The following is a 24672-nucleotide window of genomic DNA, read 5'->3' as shown; positions in this document are numbered from 1 at the left end:
TAAAACGCTCGTCTGTGCTCACGCTCATGACCACGTGGCCGAAAGTCAGGGGTTGCGAGGCCCATTCATCCCCCCTGCCCTACCCCCACCCCCACTCCCATTCCCACTCCAACTTCCACTCCCACCCCCACTCCCACTCCCACTCCCACTCCCATTCCCTTTCCCATCCCCACTCCCACTCCCACTCCCACTCCCATTCCCACCCCCACTGCCACCCCCACTCCCACCTCCACTCCCACCCCCACCTCGCGTAGATGCTGAAGACGTCCAACGATTATCTCCGTTAAGATCTTACAAGAGGAGATCGTCACCGAAGCGAGATTAAGAACGATTGGATTTATATGGCCTACAATCGCGATCGGAAAGAACCTCGCTTGTGATATGGGAGAGAGAGAGAGAGAGAGAGAGAGAGAGAGAGAGAGAGAGAGAGAGAGAGAGAGAGAGAGAGAGAGAGAGAGAGTCATTAATTATGGAAGTTAATTACGCTCTGAATTTTGATTACTGAGAGGAGGGGGGGGAAGAGATACAGTTAACTTTATTACATGCAATCAGATCGATCTCGAGCGAAGCCACAACCCGCTCACTGATGCATAAATTACGCAATTAACTCCAAAGGAAGAGGGGGAGGGAAGGGAAGGGAAGGGTTGAGGGGGATAAGGGGAAAAGGGGGGCGTAGGGGGGGGATAGGAGGGGGGAAGGGGAAGAGAGAGAGAGGGGAACCGCGGACCCTCCCCTCAGCCCCCTCCCCCCTCCCACCGAACCGGAGTTAGGTATAAAATTTCACGATTGCACGAAAGGCCATATTGATCTCAGGGCAGAGGATGACGCAGAAGGCAAAGGGGCAGCTGAGTAATTATTGGGTGCCCAGGAAGCGCCACTCGCTCACTCGCGCTCACTCGCGCTCCTCGTGGGTCGTGGGGCAGCGGGAAGCGGGCACCTTTTTCGCTCGGCTGTTCTTTCCTATTTTCTTCCCCCCCCCCCACCCCCTTCTTTTTTTTGGATATTTCTCTGTTCTTTGTTGTTGACTGTCTGTCGGTTTCTTTCTCTGTCTGTGGCGTTCTATGTCTTTTTCTCTTTCTCTACTCTATCTCTCTCTTTATCTTTCTTTCCTTTCTCTATTTATTTTTTCTCTCTCTCCCTCTTCCTCCCTCCCTCCTTCTCTCCTCTTCCTCTCTCCATCTTTCCCTCTCTCCCTCTCTCATAATGGCCTGCCCTTATTTACATTTTACCGCAATTTTCATGGCACTAATGAAAATCAACCGGAAGTTAAAGAATAGAAGGATTAAGTAATTATCATTTACTAGAGGGGAAGGCGAGGTTAATGCTAATCGTCCATGAGACTAAGAGAAAAATGGTGGACGAGAGAAAGAGGGGAGGGAGGGAGGGAAAGAGAGAGAGGGGAGGAGAGGAGGGAGAGAAAGAAAAAGAGTGGGGGGGAGAGACAGGGGAGGTAGGGGAGAGAGAAGGAGAAACAGGAGAGAGAGAGAGAGAGAGAGAGAGAGAGAGAGAGAGAGAGAGAGAGAGAGAGAGAGAGAGAGAGAGAGAGAGAGAGAGAGAGAAACAGAAAGAGAGAAATAGAGCGATTCTCCTCCTCCTCTCTCCCCTCTCCCTTCCCCTCAGGCCAGCTGCCACGAACCTCAGCTACAAAAACCTTTCATTTGCATCTATTATAGAGTGCGTCATCAGTGAATAGAATAATAATGGCAACATCGACGAATACAGCAACTGTTTGTCCGACGAGTCTCGCCGATAGAAAGAGGGATGTGTTTACAGATAACACTTTTCCATTTCCATTTCCCCGGGGTTCGAATTAACGGGGTTCGCCGAGTTGCAGGCCCGTCGGACACGTGGCACGCACCGGGACCTCGCATGTGTCACGTGATCACCTGCCCCAAGAGAGGACGTAGTGAACCCCGGCTACACGTTTCTTAAACTAAATGCAGGTCTGAGGATAATTATAAATGATTATATAAGAAATTATATTTTGCCGAGTTGCAGGTGGGTGGTTAGTGTGTGTGTGTGGGGGGGGGGATGAAAAACACGTGGGCTTGCATTATGAAGATGGTCTGAACGGGTGCGGGGTTAAGATGATAGATAACACGATAAAGAGAGATGGAGAGAAAAAATAGAGAGAGGAAGGGGGAAGGGAGAAATCACGGGGAAGTGCATATGAATTTGCTTAGCTAACTTTTTTTCCACTATGAGAGCACGCTGTTTAAGAGCACGCTTCCTGGGTTTGTGATTGCAGCAATGAGATCGGTAATCAGAGAGAAATCACAGCACTTTTTTTTTTATCAGTGATGGACATCAAGGGAAGGAGGTTGGAAAAGAAAATACACAGAGAGAGAGAGAGAGAGAGAGAGAGAGAGAGAGAGAGAGAGAGAGAGAGAGAGAGAGAGAGAGAGAGAGAGAGAGAGAATGAGTAATACCTTTTTTTTCTTTCTTTTTTTGAGTCGGAAAATCTGCCTCTGCGATGTTGTCACGCGGGTTTAGGCCTCGTGCTGATTTCTGTTTGCCCCCCCCCCCCTCCGTTCGCATTAGGCCGCTGAGGATGTTTGTCTAAGCTGTCCACGCCGGCGAGTTATTATTTTCTTGCCAGATGCGAACATTTTAACTACTCTCTCGACGAGGACTCCGATAACAAACAGTCCAGATTTGCGAGTGAGTTGTTAGTTTAACAAACAGCCCAGCTTTGCGAGTGTGTTGTTAGGTTAGAACTTCGTTAACAAGCAGTCCAGCTTTGCGAGTGGGTGGCTAGGTTAAGACTTCGTTAGCAAGTAGTCCAGTTTTGTGAGTGAGTCGTTATGTTAGGACTTCGTTAGCAAGTAGTCCAGTTTTGCGAGTGAGTCGTTAGGTTAGGACTTCGTTAGCAAGTAGTCTGGCCTTTGTGAGTGTGGTTATGTGAGGGCTTCGTTAACAAGTAGTCTGGGCTTTGTGAGTCAGTGGTATTGGCTGTTTACACAAATGGCGAAGTGGGCTAATTTGGCGCCTTTCGATAAGGAGAGCCGGTCGTTCACCTCCTGATTGATATGCATGACAACTGTCGCTAAATTACCTCGTTGCTCTTCCCTTCCTCAGGTTAATTTGTTATTTTTTTTATGTTTGTCATTATAGGAAATGTGTGTTTGCGAGAAAGGTGGAGAGAGAGAGAGGGGTGTGTGTGTGTGTGTGTGTGTGTGTGTGTGTGTGTGTGTGTGTGTGTGAGAGAGAGAGAGAGAGAGAGAGAGAGAGAGAGAGAGAGAGAGAGAGAGAGAGAGAGAGAGAGAGAGAGCGAGCGAGAAGAGAGCCGAGGGGGGAACCGAGGAGAGAGGGAGGGGGGAGAGGAAGGAGGAAACCCCAAGAAGAGAGAAGGAGGAGAGGGAAGGGCAAGGGAGGAGAGAAAGGGAAAGGAGAATGCAGAGAGAGAAAGATGCCGAGGAGAAAGAGAAAGGAAAGAGAGGAGCTGGAAGGAGAGAAGAGGGGAGAGAGAAAGAGCGGAGAGATGACGGGAGAAAGAGACTAGCGAGAGAAAGGAAAGACATGAGATAGAGTAAATATTGAGAGAAATGAGAGAGACGGCACCGACGCGCCCCGGCTGATATAGAAGTAGCAGAGAGACCATACCGGCAGGGAGCAAAGATCAGTGAGAGGGGGGGAGAAAGAGCCAGAATAGAGACTGCGAGCAAGAGCAGACACAAAGAGCCCAACGACCTTGAAGTACCCGACACGAGACCAACAAATGAACAGGGAACAACGTGAGACAAAAACCGAGAAGAGCAGACAAGAGAGAAATATGCAGAGCAAAAAAGAAGAAGGAGAGACCTGAACAAGCCGAAAGCAGCAAGGGCGACGAGAGAACCAGAGCCAATAAGAAAGATGGAGGAGAGGAAAGAGAGATGAAGAGAGATAGATAGAGAGTGAGGAAATGAGAGAGAGAGAAGCAGAGGAGATGTGGGAGAAGAAGATTGAGTGAGGAGAGAGAGAGAGAGAGATGCCGATATTCAAGAGGAGAAGAGGATGCCGACGAGAGAGAGAGAGAGAGAGAGAGAGAGAGATACAGATACAGAACCAAGAGATACAGAACGTGGCTATCCTAGAGAGAGCCGGAAACGTGCTTGCTGTAAGTAAGTCCGCCTCCACATGTTTTTCCTCCACAACGAAAACACATTTGGGCGCAGTGGGGGCGAGTTGTACGACGAGCGGCTGGGGTGGCGTCCATGGGTGGGGATAGGGGGGGTAGGGGGGAAGCGGAGGAGAGGGCAGAAAGGGTAATGATGAGAATGAGTGAACGAGGAGGAGGGAAGGGGCGGGAGGGGGAAGAGGTAATGATGAAGGGGAAGGGTTAAAGGGGGTAGCCGAGGGAGGAAAGGGATGGGGGAGGGGGGGAGGGAGAGAGGGTAGCGAGGATGATAGGTCTTCATAGACGCGGATAGAATTACAGTAACGTTTTTAAGTAGATAGATTGATATAAGTACGTGTGTCAAGCCAAAGGAACGTTATAGAGTGTAATGGTTACGAGCCAGATTTCAGAGATAATCCTCCCTTCTGGTGTATTGAAATCGGAACAGGAAGAAAGCGCGAGCATCTCCATCTTCAAACGTGACACAGAAGCAGCCGAGCTACCCAGGACGCAGACTGCAGGTATCCTTAGGGACAGCCAAACCACCCGGAAAATCCTAAGCAAAAAAAAAGATACAGGCGAGACAAAGCTTCTACATAATAGTGTAAGGGTCGGCAGGGCGGAAGGGAAAGGGGAAAGGGGAAGAGGAACGGGAGCTAGAAGGGAGGAAGAAAGGGTGCCGAATATATATACACCCTTCCCCTCTTTCTTTCTTAGGATGGCTCGTGAGACAACAAAGCACACACACCATTACGACTGTCAGGCAGGACAATCGGTTTGTCACTTCTTCCCCCCTCCCCCCCCCTTCTCCCCCTTCTCCCTCACCCGGACTCGTCCTTGCTCATGTCATTATATGTTTCTTTGTCCAGGATGTTCAGAGTAGAATGAATCTGCAGATGAAATCAGTTACGGTTTATTTATTTTTTTATTTTGATGTTTATAGTTTTATTAGTTGTAATAGTGGTCGTAGTATTGCCGTAAACTTTATCGTCGTCATTATTATCATTAGTAGAGATAAAAGTTAATACTGTTGTTATTATTCAGTTGATTTCCTGTAAGACTCTTGCATGTTTGTCCTCGTAAGCTTTATATTTTCTTTTTATTTTTATTTTCTTTTTATTTTTTGCTTTCTCTTTTAGTGCAAAATTGACAAGGCAGTTCTTACATACTTTATTTTCGCAAGCTGTTTTAACGCCCCATTAATGACTTGACCTCACAGTCGGATCACTCTAAAGCAGCCCCCCTCCCCCTCCTCTCTCTCTCTCTCTTTCTTTTTTTTCTTACTTGAATCTTGTCATAATATTATCCCAGTCGGAGTCGCCTCACTCACGGCGGCTTCTTTAGCCCTCCTGACCCATCCTGACCTCTGACCCCGCGGGATGTGACTGACCTTATGCCTTACGAGTTCGGCCCCGCCCCCTTGCCCCCCATAAAGCTGTCCTCTCGGCATTTAACTAGAGATTTAAGGCGATTAGGGACACGGGCGACCGGGCGATCAAATGGAGTATGATGTCTTTTTGTGTTGTGACATGTCGGGAGGATGTTACGCGTCGTTTGTTTGAATAGAGGAGGTTATTCCCGATTGTTTATTCCTAGTCGGTTTGTTAGAAGTGATTTACCTAAACTTAATCTCCGGAGATTAGGAATAGCGGCGTTCAGATTTTGCCTTGCGGTTTGTTCTAATTTTTCGGGTGGTTCTGTCGACGTTTCTGCTATTCTTTCTCACACTTTCTCTTTCTACCTCTTTCTCTCTCTCTCATCTTCCTTCTCCTTCCCTCTCTCCCTCACTCCTTCACTCCTCTTTCTCCCTCACTCCCTCTATCCCCTTCCTCCCTCACTCCTCTCCCTTCTCCTCCCCTCTACCAAAACCAACCAGATGTGGTGACGAAGGGAGGGGGGGAGGGGGAGGGATTCGACCCAATTCCAATCCGCTCCCGAGGGATTCATTATCCCGGGTTCGATCAGTGGCCATTCTCGTCCTTCCTCGAGCGAGACATCTGGTCATTGTAAAAACCTTTGTCCTGCAATCCCTACCTAAGACTTGGTCCCCTCAGTCGGAGAAATAAATGGCGAGTCCGGAATATATTAGCGTAACAATCGTGTTTGTGTGGTTGTGACCAGACATCTTGGATGGTGTGTTTGCGTGGTGTTTGTTTTTCTCCCTCTACTGATACAGATTGGAAGCGGGTGTGATTACTTTAGGTGTTTTTTTTTTTTTTTTTTTATCTGGATTTTGAGTAGGGATATGGAGACGCTATAAAATTGCCTCTTTAAGTGCATTTTGAAATCGGATGAAGTGGTTGAAACGAGTGTTTTGTTGTTTTTTGTTCAGTCTGTCAACTTTCAAGATTCCCAAAGTCAGTATCGCAAGTTTACACACTCCGAAACTGAGATAAAAGACTGATGTAAAAAAAAAATAGTCGCTGGTGCATCCTAATTCTTGTATCAGTTGCGGTGCATCCTTTGTGCCGGACGGGATAATCGCCTCGTAATCACCTGTTAGAAGGGATTTACAACCTTCCCTTCAAAGAGTCACTAATCCGGGGATTAAAATGGCGCTCCAGAAGGACGACTATAATGGAGGAGGAGGTGCCCTTTTGGCCGAGGCCGTGATGGGTCTATCCCAAATGTTTTCTGAAGGTGGCTCGCTTTTGCCGGATGGATGGCGAGGCGGCGCGACGTCCTCCCGAAAACGGAGGAGGAGGATTTGGTTGGATTCGTTGCTTCGGTGGTTTGTTTCTCGTTTTGTTCGATTTGATTTTGATTCTCGGGGTGTTGGAATAGAACGACGGTACGAAACGAGAGTAAAGTACGATTCAATGTGAAGAGAAGAGGAGAGAGGGAGAGAGAGAGAGAGAGAGAGAGAGAGAGAGAGAGGGAGAGAGAGAGAGAGAGAGAGAGAGAGAGATAGAAATAGAGAGAGAGAGAGAGAGAGAGAGAGAGAGAGAGAGAGAGAGAGAGAGAGAGAGAGAGAGAGAGAGAGAGAGAGAGAGAGAAAGAGAGAGACGATTTAAAAGAAGTGTCGCGCCCATTAGCGCCCTTTGGCCCCGCAGCTGGAACCGCAATTTAATGTAGTGCGACGACAATCGCGAGCGACACATCTCAGCACCGGAGCACAAAAGGGCGACAGGGCGTTGTGGATCAGATATTGGATCAAAGGGCGACAAAAGCCTACTCCCCCCCTCCCCCTCCACCTCCACCCCCCTCCATACACTCCTCTCCAACCCCCGTGAGGTACTCGGTGGCGAACCCCCCGGGGTGATAGAGAGCGCGACCTGCCGGGGCGAGTTTCACGTCTCGTTGGTTGCGATGGGGGTTGGAGGGCCCTTCGGTGGTCCTCCTGGTCCCCTCGGCCCGTCGGTGGTGCCCCCTTCTTGCAGGGTTTCATGGTGAGAAGGGGGGAGGGGAGAGGAGGGTAGGAGGAGGCCTATATAGGATACTCTTATAATAAACGCCGTTTATTATATTATTCTTATAATGAATCAAAATTAAACGTTCTCTAACCGGACGCTGAATGTGGTGAGAAAAAAATAATAATAATCTGCCGAGCGAGATGACGGCCATGGCGATAGGCCGTGAATGTATTTATTTTATTTTTTTTATTCATCCTGTCCTTAGGCCTGTTGTGTCGCTCCGTTTTGTCTCGTTTTGGTCTCGTGGGCTGCGGCCTTGAGGACACCCTTGTATGTGTGTGTGTTTATTTATGTGTGTGTCTGTGTTTGTTGAAGTGGTCCAGCTGCTAGGCCGATCGAGAACAATGGTTAGATAGTATCGGTTGATAAGGGCTGTATTTTCAAGAGACTACAGCTTCATCAATAGCACACACGCACACGCACATGCACACGCACAGAGAGAGAGAGAGAGAGAGAGAGAGAGAGAGAGAGAGAGAGAAATATGAATGCTTTGATATCATCACCCCCCCCCCCCCAAAAAAAAAAAAAAAAAAAAAAAAAAAAAAAAAAAAAAAAAAAAAAAAAAAAAACTCGCCAATCCCATTCCTCGCTTAGCAACGCAATCGCAGACAGCTTCAGCGACGGCCCAATTAACTCCCACATCTTGCGAGCCTCCGTATCGTTCAGCAGCATCTTGCTCCGAGCGACACGACAGAGCGATAAGAACTCCCGAGAGAAGGCTGCACGCGACCCGCAATAGATAACCAGCTAAGCTCTTCGGGTCTTCGGGTTTAGTTAAAGGTGTCCGCGCCTAATAGCTCCCATTAGTATTAAGTGTCCCATGTCCGGATTGATCCCCGACCCTGATAAAGACGGAGGGATAGTCCGGCAGCCGGCAGCCGCCCCCGCCGTGTCCTGCCTCGTTAGCTCGGGAGAAATTAATTAGGGTGTTCGACTGCGTTTTTTAGTGATGTTATTGGGGTATTTTCTCTCTCTTTCTCTCTCTCGCTCACGCTCTCTCTCTCTCTCTCTCTCTCTCTCTCTCTCTCTCTCTCTCTCTCTCTCTCTCTCTCTCTCTCTCTCTCTCTCTCTCTCTCTCTCTCTCTCCTGTCATTCCTCCATGTAAGTGACTGTAGATAATCACATAAAGTTGAGAAAAATCTCTCTCTATCCGTCTTTTTTTTTGTATTGCAAGGAATTTTCTCCTCTTAATTGCAACGAAAGTCTAAATCACGCTCGTTTACGTCGAGAAATGGATTCCTCCGTCGACATAAAAACAAAAAACAAAAACGAATCGCCTATACTCCACAAACCCACTACAAACAAACACGAATTCTGCGGCGCCGTGACATCAAACAACAAACTCTTCCTCCCGCGATGTTTCAAATCCTCAAAACAAAGAAACAAAATAAATAAATAAAAAAGAGAAAAGAAAATATATGCACACACACATATACACACACACACACACACATATACACACACACACACACACACACCGTGCGTCGACATGATTTGTTTTGCTTCCTCTCTCGCTGTGCCAAATGTTGATTAGTTTATTTTGCAATTTTATGATACCGCGAATGACTATTATTTTCATATTGATTTTCTGTAAAGCAAGTTTAGGGGGAGGGGGGTATTTACATATATCCCTCCACTTAATGAGATTCAAACTGAACTCCGGTCTTAACGATTATCGCGTCCGTTATCATCAGTTTAATCTCTCCTTCCTTCAGCGTAAAGATTAATTATGCGGTCTTCGTTAATGGCGGCGTGAACTTGGCTGTTAATTATCGGCGCTCGGCAAACCAGAACGGTGATTTGAACGCGTAGAAGACCGCGTGTGTGGCAGTTAGCGGCGGGGTCGGGGTGGGGTGGGGGGATGGATCACCTTTTGGTCGCACGATCGCTTGGATTAAGACTGTAGATTAGTTTCAATTTGTTCCTTTATTACGTTGTCTTTCATTTAGTGTGTTTTGGTTCAATTATGGATATAAGGTAGGAGGAAGGGGAAGGGGGGAGGGGGTCTTAGTGTATTCCTTTTCTCTCTCTCTCTCTCTCTCTCTCTCTCTCTCTCTTTCTCCATTTCCCTCTCCCTATCCTTCTCCCTTATTCGCCTTCTCCTCCCTTTCCCTCTCCTTCTCTATTTCCCTCTTCCTTTCCTTCTCCTTCTCCCTCTCCCTCTCCTACTCCCTTTCCCTCTCCCTCTCCCTCTCCTTCTCTATTTCCCACTTCATTTCCCTCTCCCTCTCCCTATCTCAACCTACAACACGTATACTCGAAATAACTGTGTCTAATTCGACTTTTTCCGTCTTCCTTACAGGTAAGCCAGAACGTGATGACTTGGTAAGCGTGGAAACCTTTCGCCCCCCATCCCCCTCCAACCCCCCACACCCCTCCTCAACCCCCTAACCTGAGCAAGGTAAGTTCGAGAGAGAACATAGTCCGCTTCGCCGCCTCGTTTGCGAATAAGAAGCTATTCATCAGCGGCCATTGATGACTCGTCTTTGAGGTTGAGTGTTTATGCCAGCGCAGCAGCTGTTATGAGAGACCGTGTTTTCCTTTTCTTTTTTTTTTTCCTTTTTTTTCTTTCTCTCTTGCTCTCTCTCTCTCTCTCTCTCTCTCTCTCTCTCTCTCTCTCTCTCTCTCTCTCTCTCTCTCTCTCTCTCTCTCTCTCTCTCTCTCTCTCTCTCTCTCTCTCTCTTCTTTTAGTTCCGATTCCGTCTTGGCGCCAAGGCTGTGACGTCACGCGGCAGGTAGCGAGCAGCTTGGAAGTTGTTGCTCGGCTGGCCACGCCCTCCTCGTGTGAGAGGGGATTTTATCTCTTCAATGAGGAATTGCGGTCGTATTTTGCTAGGAACTTGAATGCAACAAAGAGTTATCTTTCTTTGGATTAAGATAATAAATCGCTTCGTTGACCTCACGATGACCTCGTAAAAGGCGGAGTGGATATGTCGCGTGACCCCCTGACACCTGCCCTCCTCTGATAAGCAAACTGGAAGGCGTCTGTCAAAAGTCACACCTGTCTTCAAATCCGCCCAATCGCCGCCATGGCAGGTAGATCTCACGACGCACCTGTTTTAAGGAGGCTTAGGAGGCGTGGCTAAGTCTTGCCTTCCTCCACGCTGAATCTTCTAGAATTCGGAGGATTGTAGAGTAGGTCTACATGTCTGTTGGTAAATAATATTGCCCAATGTTTCCTCCTCCTACTCCTCCTCCTCCTCCTCCTCCTCCTCCTCCGTGCCCTCGGCTTTTGTTCTCGCCTCCCCGTTCAGAACTGCGGACAAAGCGAGGGAAAGAGTAGCAGTACTTGCCTGCCTCACTCGCAGTATAAAGGCAGGCCCTGTTCTCTCCCTCTCTCTCTCTCTCTCCCTCCTCGCCTCGTCTGCCACAGTGACGCCGTCCCGCCCCTCGTCCCCCCCCCCTTCTCCACTTTTGTTTGTTGATAAACGCATCACGGGACGCGGTTGCTCCCAGACTGGACGGGGACGACGGCGACAAAGCGGTCTCCGACAACGCCTCTTTTTTTGGGTCGGTTGAGAGACGGAGGGAGAAAGAGAGAGAGAGAGAGAGAGAAATGCTCTCGCTCTCTCTCTCTCTCTCTCTCTCTCTCTCTCTCTCTCTCTCTCTCTCTCTCTCTCTCTCTATCCCTATCCCTCTCTCTCTCTCCCTCCCTCCCTCTCTCTCTCTTTCTCTCTCCCTCCCTCCTCTCTCTCCCCTCCCTCCCTCCTCTCTCTCCCCTCCCTCCCTCCCTCTCTCTCCCCTCCCTCCCTCCCTCCCTCCTCCCTCCTCCCTCCTCCCCTCTTCCCCTCTTTCCCTCCCTCGCGCCCCAGCTCTCATTTCCCCAGTATTGGCTAGTTTTGTTTTCATTGACTGACCAGCCCTTGTGTTTGAAATCGTGGTCCGCGTACATCGACCTTACACACAGCGTGACGTCAGAAAAGTGGCAGGATTAGGCAGAGACCGACGCCCGCCGCCCTTGGTGTCCTAAAAAATAGGTCACGGGGAGACGAGGCAGTACAGGCATAAGTGGCACTTGTAACGGACGTAGGCATAGCGGCGGAAAGGGTTGAGTAGAAGCGGTCTGAGTGTGACCAGTAGCTAAGGTTACTCTTATGGTAGTTTATGGAGAAGAGGTCAGAGGTCGTTGATTATTTTGAGAGACTGGAGTGGGATTTGAGATTAAAATCTGGACCAACTTGACCTAATTTCATGTCGAGAATCAATGGCGAACTTTATCGATGCATTAACATTCCGGCAGGCCTAAGATAATGTATGAATACCATACTAGAATAGAAGAAAAACAAACAAACAAAAAAAACAAAAAGCATTATCAGAATATTTGATGTTCTTGGATTACACTCTCAACCTCAGAATAAAACATCGGAAATTCCCTCTTCACCTTTTTTACCCCTTTTTTTCACGCCCAGCTTCTATAAATACATCCTTCCATCACGCCCGCTGGTCACGGCGTCTTCCCTCTTGAGGCTGTTCTTGGGGAGGGTTTACAGCGGCTCCTCAGGTAACGCACACTCCTCGCACCTCCTTCGCCCTCCTGACCCCTGGGCGCCCGCACGCTCTCCCTCCTCCTCCTCCTCCTCCTCCTCCTCCTCCTCCTCCTCCTCCTCCTCCATTTCCCCCTCCTCCTATACTCCTACTCCTCATCTCCCTCCCCTTCCTCTTGCCCCCTCGTCCTCCCCCTCTCCACCTGGCCCTCCTCCCCCTTCTCCTCCCCTTCATACCTTTACCTCCTCCTCCTCCTCCCCACTCACCTCCTCTTCCTCCTCCTCCTCCTCCTCCTCCCCATCCTCCTCCTACTCCTCTTAGGACCCTTTCTTCTGCGCGCTTGAGGTGCAGTGTTCCCCTCACCGACTTCATATAGGAATCGGTTAAGTCGTCAGATCCCCTCGTTCTCGTTCTCCCGCAAGGTAGTTTGCTTGTCCTCCACGTCGGACGAGGCAGCCTTTCCCCCTCTCTCTCCTTTAGAGGGGTTTCGATCGTTTAATAAAAGTGCAGTGGAGGGATTCGGGATAGCGATTTTTCCACGATCGGGATCTCGGAATCTCGGGATCTCTTCGACGTAGATTTCGATCGTTTAATAAAAGTGCAGTGGAGGGATTCGTGGTAGCGATTTTTCCACGATCGGGATCTCGGAATCTCGGGATCTCTTCGACGTAGATTTCGATCGATCGGCATCTCGGGATCTCGGGATCTCTTCGACGTAGATTTCGATCGTTTAATAAAAGTGCAGTGGAGGGATTCGTGGTAGCGATTTTCCACGATCGGCATTTTCGATCGTTTAATAAAAGTGCAGTGGAGGGATTCGTGGTAGCGATTTTCCACGATCGGCATCTCGGGATCTCGGGATCTCTTCGACGTAGATTTCGATCGTTTAATAAAAGTGCAGTGGAGGGATTCGGGCTAGCGATTTTCCACGATCGGGATCTCGGGATCTCGGGATCTCTTCGACGTAGATTTCGATCGTTTGATAAAAGTGCAGTGGAGGGATTCGGGCTAGCGATTTTCCACGATCGGGATCTCGGAATCTCTTCGACGTAGATTTCGATCGTTTAAAAGAGTGCAGTGAGAAGGGTCTGATCTGAGGGTGTGGTGGTTGACGCATCCCGGTGTCTTTCGAGGGTGGTGTGCGTGCGATGGTGACGGTCGGAGGTGTTTTGGTTGACGTTGCGAGTCGTTGCGTTCCAGGCAGTCAGCTCGGCAACGGTTTGACTGAAGCGGACAGCCGGTCAAGTGCCCATGCAGGCGTCTTTGCGGGAGGATATTTGACAGGGTGTCCTGAGGTAAGATTTAAAGTTTCTCAGTGTGTCTCTCTCTCTCTCTCTCTCTCTCTCTCTCTCTCTCTCTCTCTCTCTCTCTCTCTCTCTCTCTCTCTCTCTCTCTCTCTCTCTCTCTCTTCTCGCGTCTCCTTCTTCCTTCCCGCCTTATAGCCTCTTTTTATATATATATTTATCTATGTCTAACTGCCATTAAATTTGCTTTGATGAAGAGCCAGAGGAAGTCCCCGTCACACAGCCCCTGTCACTAACGCAGGCGGCAGAAGCAGGGACATGGCCGCATTTTTCTCCCGTGCATTTACCATAAAATATGACCACAACATAAAACTTTTTGTTGCTGTTGTTGTTGTTGTTGATGCATTGCGAAGGTCATAAACAAGCTCGGTAAAGAACATTTGTTTCGAGTAGAATTCGAGACGAGAAATTATGAGGGCATCATTGTAATATGAATCCAACGGCCACGAATGGCGACGGGTAATGAATGAGTAAACACTGCATTGTTAATAATAGTAAACAGTTAGAATGGCAATGAAAAAGCCGTTTGTTTTAGCCCGCCGGCCTTGTTGAGGGGACTGGCGTCAAGGTCCCATCCTGGGTGGCAGAGGAGGAGAAAGAGATGAGAAGAGAGGAGAGGGGAAGATAAAGAAAAGGAGAAGAGAAGAATAGGAGATACAGAGAGGGAGATAAAGCTTAGAAGAGGCGAGAGAGGAAAAGAGATGAGATAAAGAGGGATAAGGGAGGGGGGAGGGGAAGATAAAACGAGAAGAGGAGATACAGAGAGAGGGTGGGGGGGGGGGTGAAGAGAGGCGAGAGAGGGAAATAAAAGTGAGAAAGAGAAAGAGATGATAAAAAAGTACCAGCGTAACGTCGTCCCGATACTACTGTCATCCAAACGAATTCCTGCATTAAAAACTAAAACTTGCAACGTAAGACTCAATAGGGAAGAGCGCAAGGGCAGGGAAAGGATGACTCCTGCCTAAGCTCAGATCGAGAGTGCTGTGATAACCCCACGGTGTCGCTGGTCATCACTCCGCGGCACATCTGTCAGGAGTCAGGTCGCTTGCGTTTACACTCGGCACTCCTTTTCTGCAGCCCAGCCATTGCTTTTCTTTACCCCGAAGGCAGAGGAGTTCGCGGGAGGAAAGAGGATGGCTGGCTCGCACTCTTAACAGTAACTTTACACACTAGCTATAAACAAAGAAGGAATGGCTTTGTTGTATTTTAAGGAACTTGTGAATGACAATGGCATTAGGAAATCTCTCTCTCTCCCTCCCTCCCTCCCCTTTCTCCCTTCCTCCCCCCTCCCTCCCCCCTTCCCCCTTCCTCTCCCTCTAACTGTCACTCTTACTATCTCACTCTCTCACACTCTCTCCTTAGTTGATATAGTATGAATAACTGTTAGATAATTTAAAGTGATCTAAAACGTAATAAAAGTGAGCAGCAAAAGCAGAGGCAAATAATCTCCCCTCACAATGTTTGTGTTGGTAAGTTAGCCTTTATCTGGCACACGTCCTATGGGGAACCTGGTGACCTCCAGAAGCCCCGCGGGCATTGAGGCTGCGACCTTGGCTGTCGTGACTCACGGGTTATTCGCAAGGGTCAAGATTGGAGGAGGGTAGGGTAGGGTAGGGTAGGGTTAGAGGGGGCCAGAGAGTGAGACCCTCCCTGCCGGCTGATGTCAGGGTAACCTACAATTTGTCTCGGGCGTTGGGTCTTAAGTGGGCTGGGTTAGGGCAAAGAAAGGGTGTGCAGGGAAGGGAGGCGAAGGTAGGAGGGGAAAAAAAGGGAGGAAGAGAGAGGAAAATATGCAAAGAACTTCATATAAGTGTTAGACAAGAGAGGAAAGGTGGTGATTTGATAAAGCCTGACTTGTTCTGCTTGAAAATAATGAAGAACGTGTAGGCTTAGAAGCCAAAATGGGCAAGCAAGCAAGCAAGCAAGCACGTAGGCAGACGGGGCGAGAAGCTGACACTGGAGCAGGCAAGCAGAAGTGCGTGGGAAGGAAAGAAAAAAACAAACTCGAGAGGTCTTGGAGTGCGTGGGAGATCGAGGGGCGTCTGGAGGCTGGAGTGGCGAGGAGTGTTCCTCCGCGGACACTGGAGACGTCTGTTCCACACCACAAGGTCGCTGCACGTCGCCTCCTGCTCATGAGTCCTTTGTTACGCTCATTGCTGTAACGTGTCATCCGCGGATGTTATGTCAAGCGCCGCCCTGTAACATCCGTCTTGTTAGACACGAGGCGGATGTCCTGCTATTGGCTCTTTATCTTAATGGATCTTGTGTTTCTCTTCCACCCACGGCTTGTAGTGTTTGTTAAGCCATAGTGAAGCACCATGAACACGGGGCGGCGTATGGTGCGTCCGTCTGCACAGGTTTTGCATTTGGCTGTCACTGAAATGGCGCCAAGGCATTGTCACGGGGCGGTTACGCGACCGTTACTCAGCCGGAGCTCCCCACGGAGTCCTTGTTCGTGATGTTCCGCAGGTTACAAACTGTCCTTTGTCGGCATGTCTCGGTGTTTACCCCTTGGGTGTTTACCTTGTGGTCCGAGTGGCACCCTTCCCTCGGCCGATTATTGACGTCCTCTTTGTGGTGTCGGTCACCCCCCCACCCCCCACCCCCGGCGTCCCCCGCACCCCACTCCGGATATGCTCTGACGCCCTGGTCGCACACAGTTGTTTGACCGTGACACCACAGCCTGTCTGCCTTGCTGAATAATGTCTCTCGGTGTAACATCCTTCCCACGCGGTGTATTGCTTGCACCGACAGCTGTTCCTTGTCCTGCGAATAAACTCTGATCATAGCGGTCCTGCCTTTGCGCCTTGCCACTCGCGTCCGAGGCAACCGAGTGAGAGAGAGAGAGAGAGAGAGAGAGAGAGAGAGAGAGAGAGAGAGAGAGAGAGAATAGAATAATATTCATCGGTGTCTTCCACCTCCATCTTCCTACGCACATGCGGAAAGCGCGGCGTTGCTCTGAAGGTGCACTCACACACGCACACACATCGGACATGCCGGGCAGGCTGGCGCTTATATGTGTATCACTTACTAGTTTTTGCCGCAACACTTAAGTAGAGGGAGTGTCGCATGCACCGCTGCCTCCTCACCCTCCACCGCGCCCGCGCCGCCTCTGAATTGCCTCGTCCTTCACTACTATGTTGCTATTGCACCTTGCAGCCGCCTTGCCACATCTGAAGATTATCGCGGATAATCGTCTAGAATGTCCATTGGAATTGTTGATACGAAGGATACTCTCAAGCTGCGAAAGAGAAAAGAGTGAAGGAAGAGTATCCAAAGAGTGCAAGAGGAACTTCATAAGAACTGCGGCAAGCTGTTCCGCTGCCGCCATTGGTCGGGGCTGATGAGGGCTGAATGGCCCTCTGAAAAGGTCGTTAGTACAGGGTCGGACGGAGAGACGGATGGGCGGAGGGGAAGCAGAAGGACATGTAGAGATAACCGAGGGAGAAAAAAAAAGAAATATCTTTTTAAATATGCCCTGACAAGGTCACGAATGCCCGAGAACAGCTGTGGCCGAATATAAACTAGATGGTTGTGTTTTTAAGTACATATGTATGTTCTCTTTGCGTAGTGAAAGGTTCTACTTGCTTACTGAATTTAGTGTATGCTCGAGTGAGCCTCGACTAGCGGGACTAACGACCAGGTCCAAGGCGTGCTAGTAAGACTTTAAGGGACGAAAGAGAGAAAACTGTGAGAGATAGACGTGAGAATAAGAGAATAAGGAATATGGAATCAAAGGGGATCCCAAAGCGGAACAGATGCCAGCTTTGAGGGTGCCAAAAGGGAGGCACTCTCGTCGTCAAGAAAGATAAAATAGTACATTCTTAACCCTTGTGTACATTCAGGTGTACTAATGACGTTACCAGGAGTTCCTCAGCCCCCCCCCCTTTCCACTCCTACTCCCTCGACGTGTAGAATGGGGGGGAAGTGCTTAGGCTTGCGGTCTAGCAGGAAGAAGATATGACACTAACGTCTTGTCAGGTGCCATGCCACACATTCCGGAGGCGGTGTTCGGGTAGGGAGAGGATAGGGCGACAGGGAGCTTATGTATACAAAAGTTTTTTTTTTTTTCTTTTTTCCCAGGCGTTTGTTGTAACATCTAAATAGATAAATAAATAAAAGAAACTGCTCAGCAAAACAGCAAAAGCACGAGTATGTAAACTAATACTAATGCAGCATTAACTGCAAAGTCACGCAGATATTGCCATTTCCACAGGGGGGTGGGGAGAGGGAGGGAGGGGGGAAAGGGTGCTAGATTTGGGTGGAGGCATCGTTCATAGCCTTGGGTGGTAATAGCAAGTACTGACCGTGAGGTAAGTGCTATTACTACATCGGGCCGCGCGCGCGTGTGTGTGCGTGTATCTGTGTGCTTGGGGGGGAGGTAGAGGGAGGAACGGAGGATGGCTGTCTTGTTCCAAATTTACAAGTTATTGAATTCTAAGTCTAAGGTGTATTTATTATTATTATTATTATCATTATCATTATCATTTCATTTCATTTCCTCTTTCCCCTGTTGCAACCCCTCGTTTGAGTCTTGGAAATTATTCATGATATCACCCCCTCTTTTCGGCGACTTTTTTTTTTCTTTTAATCTTCGTAGGCTTCTCACGCAGAACGATGTAATTTACTCGGTTAGGAATGGCAGGGGGCGTTAGAACCGGGTTGTGGAAGAGTGATGATTGGGTGACCGATGATGGTGGGTTTGGTGGCGGCTGATGGTTCCCTCTAACGGTACACAACACGGTTATAACGACGTCTGTCCCGTTTTCTCTTTCGGAAGCAGCTCGTGTTTTTTGGGTTGTTTTCCTCGTTGTGTTTTTGTTTTACCTTTCGTTTTTTTTTCTTTTTTTTTTGTTCGGATTGATTTCTCTCTTTTTTCTTCTCTTTTTTAACAAGGTCTTACAAATTACAAAGGAGTTTATGATATTCTCTCAGAACTAGAAATGTGTTTACGGAATTGCACATTCACACGCGTATGCATACACACACACATAATATATATATATATATATATATATATATATATATATATATATATATATGTATATATATATATGAATACACATACACACTCATATATATACGTATTCATATGTATATCATAAAGATAGAAAGATAGATAGTATCTTATTTCCACCGCCAAGGTCCAGGTGGCCGAGTGCGGCGGCACATCCATTCATCTGGATTCCTTGGCCCGGATTCGCGTTCCGAGCGACAGGTGACACTTCCCTTGCACCTGGTTGCATCCCTTGCATCCTACGGTCTGCATGGTATGTCATACCCACAAGGATTCGACATATCGAGAGATCGACCCATTCAACGCCTTTTTGGAAGATGGCCCTTCGAGACGACGCACGGACGACCGCGACTTGCGACCAGCACGCTGTAGGGGCCGACACGCGACGCGACGCGGTGTGTGTGTGTCACGCGCGAGACCGGAGAACAATCGCGCGGCTTTCACTCGGCCGGCCTTCGCGAAACGCCGCTCACTCGCTTGCCCTGCCCTCCTTCGCCGTCGGAGATCACGGCTTCGCTTGGTTAAGATAAAGGGGATTGCTTTGACAAAGATATTTGTTTTTATGAGAATTTTTCAAATGTATTTTGACTTCTGCTTTTTTTGTTGTTGTTGTTAGCATCGTCATTTTATTTATATTTTATCATTTGCATTATATTTTCCTCTTTCTTTCTTTCTCTCTTTCACTTCCAATGCGAAGTGTCCGTTTTCGTCTCCGTTTTCCCCCCTCCCTTTTCCATATTCCAAAGTCCTGCTTCAATACTTATTCACAGCCTCCCGCAGGAGCACACGATCGAACCCCCAAGGACGAGGAATGCACGCCGTGTTTGTGTTCATAAGGACGCCAAAGGAGAGACGATCGCTCAACACACGCGGGGAAAGAATCCGGCGTCGAGTGGCACTTTTATGGCGCCGGCCGAGGGGACCAGAGTTAGGGGTAGCAGGTGGCGAAGGGGTAGGGGTGGGGGTGGAGGGGAGGGGAGGGGAGGGGGGGAGAGGAAGTGATGAGGAAGAGATGAGGGGAGGTGGGGAGGAAGAGATGAAGGAAGGAAGGAAGGAAGGAAGGGGGAGGTTATGGGGAGGGGAAAAGAAAAGAGAAGGGATGAAGGGGTCGGAGGAAGGAAAGAGGGCAAGAGATCAAGAAAGGAAGGAAGAAGAATGAGATGAAAAGGAAGGAAATGGGGAGGGAAAGAGGAAAGAGAGCAAGAGATGAAGGAAGAAAGGAAGAGGGAAGAAATGGATGTAAATAGAATTCACCCGGCTTTGAGATTGTCGTTTGGATGGCGTCGTCAGGAAAGAATACTCGAACCAAAGAGACAAATCATGACCGTTGATAGAGCAATTCGCAGCGGACGATCGTTCTAAGGTTAGATCATCGACATTTTATTAGCAACATATCATTTTATTAGCAACAATATCCTCGTCTTCCCCCCCCTCACCCCCACTCCACCTCGACCCCCACCACCCACCACCGTCGCCGTCGCCGCTTTCGTTATTATCATCGGAACCGACGGTCATCTGGACACATTGCGCGGATCGCCGGCGCGTGTCTGAGTAGAGCCTCGGGGAAAGGCATCCTTGAGGCTCTTTACTTTTATGGGCAAGGCTCTAAGGGCGGAGTCGGAGTCGGGGTTTATTAAGGGCGAAGTTCGGAGGGTTGCTAGGGTTCTTGGTGGCTCTGGTGGGCCGGGTTGATGGTGTTATGCTCTGCGAGGGAGGGGGAGAGGAAGGGGGGAGGAGGGGGGAGTGAGAGGGAGGAGGGATGGAGTTTAAGGAGGGAGGTAGGTGTGGAGGTCGAAGGAGAGGGAGGGAGGGAAATAGAGTGGGAGAGGGATGGGGATAGGGAGGAGAAAGAAGAGGTAGTGGGAGAGGGAGGCAGGAAAGGAGGGAGAAAAGAAGAAAGAGAAGAAAAATAATTCGTTCCTTAAAAAAGAGACGGAAAATACCAAGGGAAGAAATGCATTTAAGGAAAACTTAAAACACGGAAAGTAAAAAAAGAAAGAGAATGAAAATAGAGGGAATAAATGAGAAGCAGCGAGGGGGGGGAGGAGATGAAATGATGGGGATAACATTACCAGAGATATTTGCTTTTGGCGATATATTTGCATACCATTTCCTGATATTGCATGTGCTCACAGGATGTTATTACTAATACTCGTTTTTTTGTCGTTGGTTTCCGAAATTTGAAGCCGGAAGCCATGAGGTTTTCACAACTGTAAGGCCATGTGTGTGTGTGTGTGTGTGTGTGTGTGTGTGTGTGTGTGTTTGTAATTCTAACTGTGAAAGTTGTAATTATGCTAATGATTCGTCTTAATGCCTGGCAGTTGTATGATTGTATCATCTGTCAACCCCGTCGTCCTGCGTGGTAGAAAGTGATAGAAATGGAAAACGTTCCAAATCCAGACGGGTCTTGGGGGGGGGGGTGAAGGGGCTTCGTCTTCGGCTGGCTCTCTCTCTCTCTCTCTCTCTCTCTCTCTCTCTCTCTCTCTCTCTCTCTCTCTCTCTCTCTCTCTCTCTCTCTCTCTCTCTCTCTCTCTCTCTCTCTCTCTCTCTCTCTCCCCTCTCTCTCTCTCTCTCTCTCTCTCCTCTCCTCTCCCCTCTCTCTCCTACTCATCTCCCCTTACTCTCCCTCCCTCTCCCTCTCCTCTCTCCTCCCTCCCCCTCCCCCTCCAACGTTGCCTTCACGGCCCTCAATGAATATATGATCAAAGCCAAGTGCCGGACGTGAACAGCAGTATCGTGCAAGGTGAGCATGACTGTATGTGTAGATGTGTGTGTGTGTGTGTGTGTGTGTGTGTGTGTGTGTGTGTGTGTGTGTGTGTGTGTGTGTGTGTGTGTGTTTTAGCCTACAAACGGGTCGAGAGCATCACGGCGTGTGCGGTTATGGTGAAACTGGTACGCACTGCTGGACCAATGACCGATAGTTAAAACGCCGTGGTGGGGGGAGGGGAGGGAGAGGGAGGGGGGAGGGGGGCGGTAGTCGTAAGGGAGAGGGTGGGGGTAATGGTAGGAGAGGGGGGTTCTTAGCTTCTCTCTACGCTATAAAGATTATTACTATGATTAGAACGGAAATGTGAATTTATTTACTATCTTTTTATTTTTTAAAGTCAAGCATGTTCATTTTGTTATATAAAGGATTTGATATTTAAGTTGACTTCATTTAATCTATATTCCATGTCTCCTTGTTTTCTTTTTTTCTTTTTTCTTTTTTTTTCTTTTTACACAGCGCCAAGCATGGTTGTGATTTGAAAAAAAAAAAAAATAAATCTTTATATAATACTCCCCAAGGGTAAACATTGGTGTTATTGTTCTGCTAATCTCTAATACATTGTTCTTCTTCCTTGTTCTTGATTTGCAGTAGAATCTGTTCTTCATCTGTCTCCTTCTCTCTGCGTTTTCAGGCTGTCTGCTCTTACCCCATGACATAGACTTCAGCTCACAGTTCCCAGGTACAGTCGCGTTGCCCTGAATCTTGCTGAATCTTGTTGACTACCGGAATCTTGAACTCTGCCGGTCCCTCTGTGTGTGTGTGTGTATGTGTGTGTGTGTAGTGTCTTTGATGTATTATGTGTAGACTCTTTGTTTTGTGTTTATGTTGTGTTATGTGTAGTCCACATGGATATCTTCTCTGCCATGTGTGTTTCGATGTCCCCCAACCACATTTCCCAACCACATGATGAGGATGATGATGATGTGCGTGTTCTGCCACCCCGGTCTTGCTCGTTAAGTGATCTCGCAACTCTAGACTTGCTTGCTTGCCTGCTTGCTTGCTCTATCAATTTGCCTTCGGACTCTTTCCCTTCTCTCCATCGCCTTTGCATTTTATTTGCATGCGTCGTGATGGAACAAATAAAGGGACTCCCCTGCTGGTCCTGTATTCTCTGCCTGCTTTGCCTGTCGTTGTGCATGTGATGAGACGGCCTAATTAATCGGTCAGCGAGACAGGCATAACGCCGCCCCATTAATTACATCGATGACTGCCATTATATCTTATGAGGAGCCCTTCCCTTATGTGATAGTGGAAAGGGGAATGTCGATTTATCAAGAGCCTGGGCCTGCCTGCTTGCCTGCCGGGGCCCCAAGCACGCTCGGAGGTCATATCATCGTCGGCCGTTATTTGCGGGCGTGATTGCGAGTCATCGTGGCTATTACTGCGGCACTGGTGTTATCCTTGTGGCCGGCGTAGTGTGTTGCGGCGTTCAAGGTTTATGGCACTCGGGCACGGCGGATGCCAACGGGCGGTGTCATGGCCTTTGGGTTCTACCGAGGTGGCTCTTTGTATTTCTCTCTCTCTCTCTCTCTCTCTCTCTCTCTCTCTCTCTCTCTCTCTCTCTCTCTCTCTCTCTCTCTCTCTTTCTCTCTCTGTCTTCTCGTTATCTGTTTCTCTTCTACCTTCCCTTTCTCTTGGTACCGTTATTAGTTTCCTCTTCGTAGAGTGTTTGATAGTTTGCTTCTATTTCATTCTCTAAAGTTGTGTCTTCATTCATTCATCTCTTTAGCTCTCTTTTCCTTAGTATGTCACTGGTCTTAAACGTTACCTTTTTACCTGTTGAGCTATTCCTATCTCTGACAATTTCTCTTTTATATCTTACTTCATCACCAATATCATCACTTCCTCACCACCAATAACTATCATCACAACACGTTCATTTGCAGCAGTCATCACTACCTGTACCCCGTCAGCATAAAAGACCTTGGAACGCTCTTACGGGGGAAAAAAGACAGCCATCTCAGTGACACACCTGTTACTACACAATAATATTATGATTTACGTAAATAAAAGGGAGACAAAACCACGTGTACCAAGGTCAGTGGGGGTAGGTGGAGGGTGGGGGGAGGGGGGATATATTACTTTTTCTTATGGGGGTAAGGGTTCATTATCATTATCTTGTCTCTTGTGTGTGTGTGTGTGTGTGTGTGTGTGTGTGTGTGTGTGTGTGTGTGTGTGTGTGTGTGTGTGTGTGTGTGTGTGTGTGTGTGTGTGTGTGTGTGTACGCGCGCGTGTGTCTATGTATTGCATGATTCTGCGGCCGAGCGAGCGGGTATGCGTCGCAAGCTTTCCGTCGTAAGCCTCAATACCCTGTGCTAATACCCCGGTCATCTGGTGCGTACACACACCGTGTTTACCGTGCTAGGGGGTTAGGGGGCGACCACCCCTCCCTTCTCTCCCCACCCCCTCCATCCTGCGCCATTATGCTCGCTATTATCTTGATCTTCAGGACTTCCCTCACACACAAGCAGTAAGTGAGGTCAGAAATGATAGGTAAATTAAGACTGGTATTGTTAGTGATACTGGCGAACCGATATTGCGTTTTCGATTATGATGTTCCAGAAGTGTGGCTAGGGCTGATAGCAGGAACAACACCTGGCGGGGAGTTCATGAGAAAGGAGGGCGGAGCGGGGGAGGGAGAGGGAGAGGAGAGATAGAGGGAAGGGGGAAGGAGAGACGGGGAGAGATAGAGGGAAGGGGGAGGAGGGAGAGGTAGAGCTATAAGGAAGGGGGAGGGGGAGGGGTAGGGGAAGGGGAAGGGGAAAGGAGTGCAGGGAAGAGGTAGAAGGAAGGGGAGAGGGGAGGGATAGGAATAGGCAGAGGGAAGGAGGAAGGGAGGGTAGGGTAGAGCGAAGGGGAGGGGAAGGAGGAAGGGAGGGTAGGGTAGAGCGAAGAGGAGGGGAAGGAGGAAGGGGGGGGAGAAGACGATTATCTCCGGGAAGCCGAATGTTTTTGTCCAGCAAGCCTGACAGTAAGAAGATACACAGTGCTTGTTGTCCAAGCGTCCTCGGCAGCCGACCAAGTAATGAATATTGATAAGCCCTGAACATGTTTGCAATAACCTTGATTTAAAGACCCCAATGGCTTTACCATGGCTCCGACGCATAATGCACACGCCGTCGGGTTCCTGTTCAGCAGAGACGGCGACAGGACGAGCACTCAGCCGGGGCGAAGGAGTCCACATGTTCATGTTTGCTTCGAACGCGGGACGTGGGTGTCGGAACCGGTGATAGGACTTTTATTTTCTTCTTCTTCTTCTTCTTCTGTCGAGGCGGCAGGTTGCAAGGCGCCCGCACACCGCGTAGACGATCGCTCTTGCATGGACTTGATTGATAGGACTCGCTGTGGACATGCCCTTTGAAGCTCGCGAAGGGCAAGTTTGGTGTCGCAGAGATCTTGTCGCAGGATCTCCCTTCTCCCTTCTTACGTAAGCTGCGCATTGAATGATGGGGTTTTGATAAGCAGAGGATAAGAACAAGTCCCCAAGTCCCTCACCCGTGGAAAAGGCTCGGGGTGACTCAGGTCCGAAGTGCGCCGTCTCGGGAGATAGATAAAAGAGGAAGGAAAAAAAAGAGAGAGAGAGGAAA

General features: G+C 48.8%; 1 protein-coding gene across 1 annotated transcript in view; it reads left to right on the top strand.

The window, feature by feature from the left end:
* Window positions 1–21719: 21719 nt before the first annotated feature.
* GEFmeso (Guanine nucleotide exchange factor in mesoderm) overlaps window positions 21720–24672 on the top strand; it is a 72540-nt gene continuing 69587 nt past the window's right edge. Inside the window, exon 1 of the mRNA XM_086549858.1 lies at window positions 21720–21764. The gene's annotated coding sequence lies outside the window, so the exon portion shown is untranslated. The remainder of the gene's footprint in view (window positions 21765–24672) is intronic.

Source organism: Penaeus japonicus, unplaced genomic scaffold, assembly GCF_977035675.1.
Source record: "Penaeus japonicus unplaced genomic scaffold, GWHDUDI00000001_assembly GWHDUDI00000022, whole genome shotgun sequence".
In the NCBI taxonomy this organism is placed as follows: Eukaryota; Metazoa; Arthropoda; class Malacostraca; order Decapoda; family Penaeidae; genus Penaeus; species Penaeus japonicus.
The sequence above is the reverse complement of the archived record's forward strand: the minus strand, read 5'-3'. Positions and strand labels throughout refer to the sequence as shown.